Raw genomic sequence first — 12425 nt, 5'->3', positions numbered from 1 at the left:
CAGCTATCAGCCTGCAATATGAAAAACCTGATATATTTTACAGAAAGCCTGTGACAGTGACCAATGGTCTTACTAGTGCCAGTGTACAGGAGACAGACCATTTTATTGTTAAATTCTATTTTGTGTATCTCTTTTTTACATTGCTCTTGTGCATCACAGTCTTATAAACACTTCTAATGGCAATTAAAAAGTGTTCCTTGTTTGCGTGGTTGTTCCACTTTCCCGTTGTCAGAATTACCCAACTCATTACAACTGAATGTAAAATATGTTGAATTGCTCGAGAATGGCAGCCATTTAAGATTCAGCACTAAAATGCGAGAGTGTGGGTGAAGTGAGATGCAAACTTAATACATATATATCGATCTTGTTTCTTTGTTGTTAATTAGAAATTGACTTTTTTCAGTAGTTTTACATTGGTAACAGATTGGATTAAAAACTGGAATTTTTTTAAAAAAAAAGCTTTGTTCCTGTTTTCTAGAAGAGTGGATTCTTTCCAGGTAGTTTAAGAAAGTGCATGAAACAAGTCAATGCAAATTCCAGCCAAGAGCTTCCGGTATCACAGTATCAGCAACAGCACAAGAGAAAGAGAGACAACTCTGGATACGTTTCAGTGTTAAATCAAAACTCTGTTTACAGTTGGAGTAGCCCATAGTATTGGATTGCTGACCACAACCAGTGTACCTCTAACACTCTACACCCTAAAAGGAACACACCTGGAAAGTTCATTAAACACTGTTGCCAGCTCTCATAATTGTATCATTAAATGGGATTGATCCTGGAATTCCATAATTCTGTGAGAATCTCAATTTTAGCCCTTGTTGCTGTGCAGAAAACCTTGAAAATATAAACCCTAGCCAACTGATTGACAAATAACAATAAAAAACAAAATATATTTATTTTTAAGTTAGTCTCATGCGTTTTGGGGGCCAGACTCATGATTTTATAGTTAGCAATATTGCACACAGATTGTTTAACTGTTTGGCTTGCTTTAATGCTGTTCTAGGAACTGTGACTAGACTAGGATTATATCCTGTATAGATCCATTACATACATATGCAAATACAAAATCTCAGCACTCTTCTTAGACTGGTAGGCTTTTTTGTTTGAGACTTTATAATCAGCTAAAGTTATCCAGCATTAAACTCAGCATAAATCAGGTGGTGCTATGGTGACCATACTGCTGACTCCAGTGGAAGCAGGTGAGGCAGTCAAAGGTATATGATAAATGCATTTATTGTGTGACTGAAATTTATTATATGGCTGTCACCTCCACATTGTAGATGTGTATTGCATGCGTGAATGCACACATTCCAAGAAATACTACCACCAAAAACTTTGTGAACAGATTTATTCTTGAGATACTATCACTGGACCTAACCAAGTTAGTTACAAGGTCAAGGCCTCATTCTTGTGTACCTCAACCAGTACTATATATGCCATTATGTACCAACAATGCCCTGTCACTGTGTACATTGGACAAACTGGGCAAACTCTTTGCCAAAGAATGAATGGACACAGAGCAGACATCAGGAATCTCAGTACACATAAGCCAATCCGTGAGCACTTCAATGGTGTGGGCCATTCTGTTAAAGACCTGAGAATCTGCATCTTATAACAGACAAACTTTAAAAACAGATTGCAGAGAGAAAGATGTGAATTTGAGTTCTGTGACAAAGTCAGTCCTGTTCTTGGGCTTCTGGCCTCTATTCAGTCCACTGGTCCCACTTACGGCCCCAGTTGTCCTCTCTGGGGTGAGGGGTGGTCTGGGGGAACCCACCCCTGCCCACTCATGCTGGGTTCTGGCCCGGGGACCCTATCTGACTGATAGCGGGAAGGGCTGACTCCCTTAGCCCTTGGCACAACAGCTGTTCTCCTTGGGCCACTTCCCCAGACAATTCTCCCTGGTACCTTCTCCAGGCTGCAGCAGTAACAAGTCCCCCTCTCAATCTGCTGAAGCTCCTCACGCTCCCTCTGTTGTTTCTGGTGTTCCTGATCCTCTCTTCTGCTCCTCTCAAACCTGCTCTCTCCCACTACTCTGGCCTCCTCACCTCTCTCCACTCATCTCTCACGCTCTCTCCCCACCCTTCCCACTTTGCAGGGCTTTTAACGGCCTCTTATTACACCAGTCTTGAAGTCAGCTGGCCCCCGTTAGGCTGAGCCATCTCCTGCCCAGCTGCCTGTGATTGCCCTACTGGTGTTCCGCAGGCCCTCCTGATTGTTTGGGCCCCCTCTGAGGGGGTCCTCCACCTTGGTCCTCACACTGTTCATATTCAAATTCAACACATTAACACTTGGTATGAACAAAGACAACAATTACCTCATGCATTAGAAGGACTACTTCCCTTACTTTGATGCTTGTAATTCTCTCAGGCAAGACACTTAACATCCCATACCCCTAAACCCTGCCCTCCTTCAGTCCTATGTACTTGATTTGTCAGATTTTATTGCAATTTTTTTGGACCTCTGTACTTATAGCTGTCAGTCTGTACTAGAAATGCTATTGATCTGATGAAGTGGGTCTGTCCCACGAAAGCTCATCAAAATGAATAAATCATTTTGTTAGCCTTTAAAGTGCTACATTACTGCTGTTTTGTTTTTTTTTACCAAAAACTCATGGTAAGAGATCATTTCTATAGATTTTCTCATGCATTCTCTACATCATAGGCTTGCTATATTACACAAAAAGATAATACATCATGTTATCACATGCACACAGACACACACAATATAGGATCAAAGAAGATTAGGGTTCGAAGAGACCTCAGGACATCATCTAGTCCAATCCCTTGCTCAAAGAAGGACCAACTCCAACTAAATCATCCCAGCCAGGGCTTTATCAAGCCTGGCATTAATGATATTTAGAGATGAAACAGAACAGATTGCTGTGGAAACGTTTCACCATAATACCATCAATTATCTCATTCTTTCTTAGGTGAACCAAACTCTGCACAGCCGAAGAGTACAGAAATTACTTTTTTACGCAATATCAGCTCCTCTGACCCAACAAAAAAAAAATCTTCAGCTGCATTAACCTTGACCACATTATCTAGTTCTGCAAACTAGTTTCTATAATGGACTGAGCTTGGACCAGTGTTTGCCCTCATTCACAGGTCCAGTTTCCAGTGATTAGAGTGACCATATTTCAGGGTTCCTCAAGAGGACACAGTGGACAGAGGGAGCTGGGAAGGAGGCAGAGAGGAGAGCTAGAGTGGGTACAATTGGCAATGCTAAAGGGGATACCTAAGAGGTGTGGAGGTGTGTGTGTGTGTGTACTGAGAGGAGTACTGGGGAGCTCTAGAGGGGGTACCTGTGGGGGGCATTGTTGGTCCCTTTCATGAGGGATAACTCAGTGGTTTGAGTATTGGCCTGCTAAACCCAGAGTTGTGAGCTCAGTCCTGGAGGTGGTCATTTAGGGATCTGGGGCAAATAAATTTTAAAAAAAAATTAAAAAAATCTGCCAGGGATGGTGATAGGTCCTGCTGTGAGTGCAGGGGGCTAGACTTGATGACCTCTCAAGGTCCCTTTCAGTTCTATGAGATAGGTGTATCTCCACATTATATAATTATGCAGGATGACAGGCACAAGCCCAAGACCCAGTGCCAGCCATCTGTCATCACCTCCCCTCCCCGTGGGACATCCTCCCAGGGTTGCAAGGGGATGGACCAATTGAGAAGCAAACCAAGTATGGCTCTTTCTGAGTTGCAGTGTCCACTCTGCAAAAACCCCAAAGCTTAAATCTTATTTCAAGAAAAAGATAACCAAAATGAGGTCATGTCTGGGAAAACGCAGCTGTATGGTAACCCTACTGATGACTACACCAGCTTAGCTCTCATAAGACACTATCTAGATGCCCATATTTCAAGTATGCATCGGACTCTGCTGGAATTCCAAAAATAGCAGTAGCTGAACAAAAATGTGTGAAAAGATATGTGTGCAGTATTGTTAACTCCAAACATTAAAAACCAGAGAAAGGCTTTCAAACCCAATTAGACTGGTTTGAAAATCATGAGCTTAGTTTTAAAGTGATAAATCTGAGGGAACGCGTATTTTTCTTCTGGTTTCTGAGCCCTTAAGTTCCACTTCACATTTCCTCAACAACTACATGTCTGGAAACAAACATATTTTAAAAATGAAAGGAGAGATTCTCATGCACTCTCTTGATTGCAACAGCTGGGACTTTTAAGAAAAACGATAGATACTATTAAACACACAATAAAATTGCCAGATTTGGCCATGCTGTTTTGATTAATTTTTTCTATCTAGATATGTGTCTACAGATCACTGGTTAATGTATTTTATAATGAGCAATTCAAAAGCGGCTTTTAGTTCTGGACCATAGCCTTTGACAGTGCTGGAAAATACCAGATACTGCTGTAGTGCAGCTGTGCTTGCTCAGTCCTAACATAAATCAGGGAACTACAGGGTCACAGCACTAAAGGCAGTGTTCAGTGGAGAGACAATGGTACCAATCTTACCTCAGCCCATAGCCTGTAAAAGTAAACATTTCAGAGAGCATTAAAAACACAGAATAAGCTGCACACAAGGTTTGGCACAACCCTATATGTGCGTTAGCTAAGCCAGCCAGGATGATCAAAGTTAAATGTGTCCCTATAAGTCAACAGCCTGCTCAGATTCCTGGTACCCTTTTCCATCACTTTCAAGGGCTTCATGAATAAAGATAAGATAGACAAACACTCTCCATCTCCTTTTTCCCCCACATCATTGTATGTGCATACTTAATAAATGTTCTTATCTCTTTTGGTAGGAATGACCTGAAAGAGTCAACAAATCTACAGCTCAAATAGTTTTAAAATACCCAGACAAATATCTGAGAAAAATGATAAGCAGATGTTTAGCTTACAATGGCAGATCAACATAAACTTATCTTTAGGAGACAATACAATCAGTAAGTGTAGGGTGTCAACAAATACAAAAATTCCATCACGTAACAAACAAACAAGAGTTACCTTGACTTTTCTGTTTGGCATGTTATGATTTGCAATAAAATGATGGCAGGTATGAAAGGACCAAAAATGCTGAAAACATTCAAGACTTGCTATTTTTTTGCAATGTATGAGCTACATATACATACATATCTCATAGAGCTGGAATTGACCTCCAGAGATCATCCAGTCCAGAGCCCTGCCCTCTCAGCAGGACCAAGCACCATCTCTATTTGCCCTGCCCCTAAACGGCCTCCTTAAGGATTGAGCTCACAACCCTGGGTTTATGAGGCCAATCCTCAAACCGCTGAGCTATCAGGTTTAAAATTTATGTAAAATTTAAAATGTGGATTAGTTTATGCAATTTGGATATGTAGTTTTCAGGGAGGTACCATTGTTCTGAACAGAAACGGAAATTGAGGAAATATATTTCTCCACAGAGCTGCATCAACATTTGATGGTCTGATTTTCAGAGTGACACAGCACAGATAAGACCCACTGAAATCAGTAGGACATAACAGTGCTCAATATCGTTTATAATAAAGCACTGAGTATTCGAGTCAGGTGGGAGAGTAAGGAACTTGTGATGAAAATTTTTCAAGATCCACTGTTTTTGCAAGAGCAACAAAGGGTCCTGTGGCACCTTATAGACTAACAGAAAAGTTTTGAGCATGACCTTTCATGAGCAAAGAGCTTATGTTCAAAATCATAGCAGTGTCTTCCTTTAACGGTATCTTTGAGATCAGATTTTCAGAAAATTTAATGCCCAAATGTTCGCATATGGGGACCTATATTGAGTGGCCAGGTTTTCAGAAGGCCAAGCACCAACAGCTCCATTGTCTTCACTTAACAGAGGTACCTAAAGGTCAACAGCAGCTTAAATTTAAGAACATTGGAAGCTGCTAGGGGCAGAACACTTTAGAACAGGGTTTCCCAACCTATGGGTGCGGAACCAAACATGGGTGTCGATTACATTTCAAAAGGGTTGTGGGCTGGGCTGGGCTGGGCAGCTCCACAGGTGGCTGTTAAGAAGCCATTCACACTCCTGAAGTGGTTCCCAATTTCTTAATTGGATTAACAGCTGTCAGGCAGTTAAGCCAATCAATTACATTGAGAACTATTTCAGCTGCAGGGCAGAGAAGTGCATGTTTAGTGATACTGCTGTGTCAACACAACTGCGTAGCTAAAAGGTACGTAGCATACACAAAGCCTTCATGTGTTAATTTATCTAGCCAGATTCCTTGGGTACAAGTTTCTAGGCTACGTCTAGATTACAGTGACTGACCAACTGAATTGCCAAGCAGACCACAAACGCGATCCACTCTGTAGACTGACAGAGAGAGGCCAGATTGCCAACAGTACCGCCCTCTCACCAGAATGGCCTATCGGCAGCACCGCAGACAGGACTGCCCAGTGTCCAGGAAACCCTGTCTGTCGACAGAGGGCTCCCTGGAACGTGCAGACTGGCTTTCTGTCGACAGATCTCTGTTAACAGAAGCATTATGCCTCATGGGGAGTGAGGTAAGATTGTCTACAACAGTGCTGCATTCTGTTGACTTACTGTCAATGCAACGCCTTGGGAAGCTGGACACTCTGCAGGTTTCCTCAACAAAACTGGTATTTTGTCAACAAAACCCTCCAGTGTAGACATAGTCTTAGATTTCTCCAGAACCCTGACAGTTCTGCTTCTGCTCCGTGCCCTTCAGCTCTCAATATGCCATCAAATATTTGTTTCTATGCTACTAACCCAGCATGATGTGTACAAGTTACTGCAGATGTGCTCCTCTAGGACCTGGATCATCAAGGCAAGCTGTCAGATTGACTGCCAGCCTTCTCCTCCCTTGCCTTTCACTAGTTTATTACTAAGATTGTGTCATAAGAGTCACCTAAGTAGGTTCCAAACAGTGCAAAGCCCAAATATGGCAGAAAAAAAACAACTCCATGTTCCCATTCAGAGTTTTCACATACTGGGGGAGCTGGGGAGGAGTCAGAGGAGAGAATAAAAACACCCATTATCTATATAAAAACCTTCTCAATTCTAAAGCCTGATGAAAATCAATCTGGCAGAAAATGTAGTGAAGTAATTACTAAAATACTGGGGAAGAGAGGCAGGAAAAAGGTTAAAAAAATCATCCTCCCATCATGTCTCAGGAAGAATAAAGTGCTCAGGATGTAAAGAGGAGCAAAGCAGAATGGCCTAAGGAAGCACACCAGAGATCCAGGACCATTAATTAATCTATGTGGACCAAATGCAGACTTAATTAGCCAAATCAATCATTATGCAGTATGCATGAGAGAAGGCATCAAAGAGAAGGGGAGTCAGGAGCTTTGGAGTCAGAGTGGCCACGAAGAATCAAGGGGCTATAGTAGCAGCACAGGAGAGACATTGCAAATCAAAAGTAAGGGAACTGGAACTGATGGTAGAAATACACTGGGTTTCTTGACTATGCGCATTCTATAAATCTGTGAATGGATACAGTTTACCAAACTAAAAATGTTTCTGGCCCACCTATAAATCATGCTGTTTGAGCATTCACCTGGCAGAACAATGGAAAGGTGCTATCCCGTCACTCCTCTGTGCTAATCCACTGTGGCACACCCTGATTTTTGTCACTGTGACGGTCATTTCCAGAGCCACCACATCACTTCAAACAGTGAAGAACAGGAACTGAATTGTTTGCCATGACATGGCTTATGGGTAGCCATTTGGATAGCATTACTTAGCTGTCCCAAAGAAATAGTCTATCTATCACTTTCCTAAAAAGTACCACTGCTGGAAAGGGTCAGGAATCTCTCTCAGTGATGTGAATACTACAGGGCTATCTAGCAGTTTACAAACAAACCTCATAAGCAAAATAGCCTGTCATTTTTCAGATCTCCCCCTCCCACTTCATAAGCTTCAGGTAACCAATATCACCCATAAGGCCAGCTCTAACTTGTGCCTGTCAGGTAAGAGGAGGTTGCTGCAAGTCATGAATTATGTATGAGGATATCTGTTGGGTGTTTTTTTTCCTTTTAATTGCAGAGGTTTCCTGCCAGAGAAATAAAAAACTGAGTTGTCATTTCTGAGCTGAATCAAATGGAATATATCATTTTAAAAATTATATTTGCAGAAAAGAATCTTAAAAGCAATTGCAAGTTTCCTTATCAAAAAGAAACATAATTGTTTTAACAAAAAAAAAAAAAGCTTATTTAATCAAGTCAAGAAAATTATGGGATAAAGGATATTTTTCTCACTGCCTAAGGACAGATACACTATTTTAGCCAGCTAAAGAGATGCTGGAAACCATAAAACACACATATTTCAGAACTACTGGGGAATTCTGGAAAACAGTAAGAGACAATGCCATTTAAAATAGTTTTGCTCTGTCAAAAGTGAAATGAGCTAGAAAGTATCTCCAGGTGTGACATTTTAACTGGGCTTTTTGTGGAAGTTAATTTGCCTCTGGCAGCAGTGACAGCAGACTCTCTGTAGCATTTCAGAAAGTTTTTAGTCATATGAGCCTTGTTTTAGTCATATGAGCCTTGTTAAGCTTCCTTCCTCTTAATTGTTAGGCTGATATTGCATTTGTGTAAAGCCATCCTCACTGCTACACAGAAGCAGAACATACATCTCACCAAGGGAACAGCTACATGATTAAGTGGCTGGAGCACAAGACCTGTAAGGGTAGGCTGATGGATTTGGGCTTGTTTAGTTTATAGAAGAGAAGAGTTAGGGATGATTTAATAGCAGCCTTCAATTTCCTGAAAGGGAGCTCTAAAGAGGAGGGTGAGAAACTGTTCTCAGTGGTATCAGATGGCAGATCAAGGAGTAATAGTCTGAAGTTGAAGAGGGAGAGGTGTAGGTTGGATATTAGGAAAAACTACTTCACCGGGAGGGTGGTGAAGCACTGGAATGCGTTGCCTAGAGAAGTAGTAGATTCTCCATCCCTCGAGGTTTGTAAGTCCCGACTTGACTAGGTCCTGGCTGGGATAACTTAGAGGTGGTTGATCCTGCTTGAAGCGGGGGCTGGACTAGAAGATCTCCTGAGGTCCCTTTCAGACCTATGAGTCTATGATTGTATGATTCTACACATGATCCAGGAAAAAGGAAAAAACACAGCAGCAGGTGTCAGACCCTGGATGAATTGACTCAGATTCATGGGGATCACAATACAGGGCTAAAAATAGCAGTGGAAACCAGACTGGAGCCCAGGCTGAGACCCATGGCCCTTGCCAGGTTTCAGAGCCCATGCTCCAGCCAGCCCAAGTTGGGAATGCCTATGCTACTATTTTTAGACCTGTAGCACAACCTCAAATCAGTTAATCTAGGTTTTAATTCTTGCTGCCCTGTGGAGTTCTTGCAGTGTAGACATAACCAAAGGGATTTTTTATTTTTTATTTATTTTTAGATTTCTGCAAGCCACAAACTCCTGGATGAAACAAACTTGGGACCCAAATGCTTTATAGCTGTTAGGGCTACTTAACCAATTCTACCACAAATTGTAGTAGAACAATGGAGATTACAACAGCTTACTTGTTCAGGAGACTTTTATTGTACTTCACTGATTTAACTGATTGTGAATACAAGATACTTTTCCTTTCAACAAATTCAGTTTTGAAATGATGAGCTCACTATAGTTCTAAATCCTTCCTTGTGGCCAGATAGAGTCTCTGCCCTGCAATATGCGGTAAGATGCTCAGGTCACAGGTGCAGTATAAATCTATACATGGCAAGAGATGATTAGACAGGGAAGGGAAAAGGTGATTCCAGACGATATTCTACAAAATAAGAATAAAAAGTACAGGTCAGCCTTACCCAAACAGCAAACAAACGGGGCCACTTAAAATACTCACTATGCTCACAGAGACCCCCAACAGTGCAGAACAGGTTGGGAGCATTGAGGCTGGGGTACTACAGGAGCAGCACACACTCCTTGGCTTTTACAGGTCTGACCCCTGAACTGCACCTCACATTTTTAAGTCCCATCTTCAGGGAACCTGAGATGAGCGTGTTTGACTGCGTGCTGAGGTTTGGAGGAAAAGGAGAGGACACTGTGTAGGGAAGTAACTTCTTGCATTGCACCTGCTTTCAACAGCATTATAAATTAACTGTACAGCCTTACATCAGAAGACAAGAAAACACTCCAGAGACAGCAGCCCATGCCAAATCAAACCTCTAGAGCTGAACAGCTATAAACTTCGGACAAGTTCAGATCCAGATCCTAATTTCGCAACTTGGCTCAAATGCTGCTATAAGAACACAAGGTACATGCAAGCAGGATGGTCAGTGGAGGCAGGGGAGAGGGCACAGATTTTGCAGTTGCCCCAGGGCCCAGCATTTCAAAGGGGCCCAGTGGGGCTGCTCCACACATGGTTGTGAGGGAACAGGGGAGGGTAGTTGTGGGGCTGACTACCCTAAGCTATGCCCCTTCTGTCCTCGATCACTACCCTTCCAGGGGCAGGGAGCCGGGCCCCACTCCCACCTTGCCGCAGAGCCTGCAGTGGTTGTGATCCCCACCGGATACAAGTAGTACATAGCTGAGTAGGATGAATTCACTGCAGAGTGCTCTCTGCCTTCGCCAACAATTTATTCTTGGAAAATTGCATGGACTTAGCTCTAGAAGATACCAGCATGCATTTGAACACTGGAAAAAAAGTAAATAAAAAAGAATGGCTTTCAAAGAGAAAATCAGACTATGTGTAGCCAGCCCAAGGACCAGTGAATTTCTGCAGCAGCCCTGGGACCTACAAGTTGTGGACTACGAACTGTGACATTCTGGGAGAACTTCCTAGTTCCTGCCAGGATGTGCCCTCTGCCCCCAGCAGGGTCTCAGCAGAGACTAAGCTGAAGCTGTATGCAGGCTGCAGGCAGAGAAGAGAGACTGCTGAACTGTCATCATGTTTTGTGGGGTTTTTTTTACAGAATAAAGCCTGTTCTTGGTTCTTTGTCTGAGTGGGTCTGGTCTGAGCTACACAAAATAATAGACTACTCAGAGTACACCAAGGAGCCTCAGGCCTAGTCTCCCAAATCAGGTAGGAAATCACAAGGCTGAATAACCTCACATTGGGCTAGTGAAGAGAAGGAGTTATATATGTAAGTGTCTGTTGCCTGTATTATTTTATTAATCTCCTCTGAGTGCTTGGGAAAGTTTTGCCTGCTGTCTTGGCTTTTAATGTTTGTGGGCAATTTTTAAAAATACACATGTACATTCTATGTAAATGGTTACAAGTTCCAATGCAGAACTAGGTGATTTCAGCCACTTTTGGTGTTAAAGGGAAAGCAGAAGAGGGCAAACATATATACAAGCTTTCACTGACTGGGCTTGGGAAAGGTTGTTAACAATTTTATTTGCCTCAAACCAACAGCTAAACTGCCTATAAGGAGAAAATAAGAAGACATCCCCAGTTATATGAGATAGCACAGACACTCTTAGACACACAGACCAGCTTCTGAATGTTACCCAGCTTGCACTGACACCTGTTCCGAGTTTTGACAGAGTATTTGCATGGGAACTGGCTCAGGCCTCCGTTTGAGTTTCAGGGATTACCTTTGCCTCTGTCTGCATAATGGCTAAATTCTTTTCAGAGGGACTCTTCTGAGCAATACATTTAGTAATTTTAAGATCTGTCTTGCTTATTCTATATTCAGCAAACCGACTTTGTCCAGACAGCATCTTCTTATTCAGTGTAACTGTTCCATTTATCTGAAGCAAAGCTACTCACAAAGGCAAGTATGGTTACTAAGCCACACTAGATTAAGACAAATTTTGCCACGTGTCCTCAACAGTTAAGTACTCTTTGAAATACACTAGCAACGATGACATAAGAGGCAAAAAAACGTTGCCTGATTTTTCAGGTTGGGTTGAAATTTGATTGATTATAAACTGGACTAATTTAACATGAGAAACAGGATAAATATTGTACTACAGTAGGCTATTTGTACAGATTCTTTACTGACTATCACCATGCTTTGAGATACTCCCTTAACAAACAGCTTCAGGCTCAGGACTGCCCTTTGCATGACAGCAACAGCACAAAGGAGACCTAAAGCAGGCAGTTAATGATTTCTTCAGATTTCTATGCCTCCTGCCCGCCCACAGAAGTTGAGGGGGGACTGAGCCTTGGAATAGGAAACCTGGGTTCCAAAAGGCTGGTGGAGTTGCTTAGTGCTCGCCGTGTACATACCTATCACAGAGACAAAGTGGGTCAGATAATAGCTTTTACTGAAACAACTCCTTTTGATGACAGACACACACTTTCAAACTACACAGAGGCCTTCTTCATGTCTTTTCTGTGGAGCTTGCAAGCTTGTCTGTCAGCCGTGAGGCTCTTCTGAGCTGCAGTGAGAGACTGGCAGGATGGGTTGGTGGGTTTGTGTGTAAAGGGCACTCAAAAGCCACCTTCGAACCCCTTCTTTCTGAGTTGTGTGGAGTGCTACTCTGGGGCTGCCCATTTACCGCACCCTTCCATTGATTTCTGGTTATTCAAACTCGGATGGGC

This window comes from Carettochelys insculpta, chromosome 3 (genome assembly GCF_033958435.1).
Source record: "Carettochelys insculpta isolate YL-2023 chromosome 3, ASM3395843v1, whole genome shotgun sequence".
Classification (NCBI taxonomy): domain Eukaryota; kingdom Metazoa; phylum Chordata; order Testudines; family Carettochelyidae; genus Carettochelys; species Carettochelys insculpta.
Note: the sequence above shows the minus strand (reverse complement) of the source record.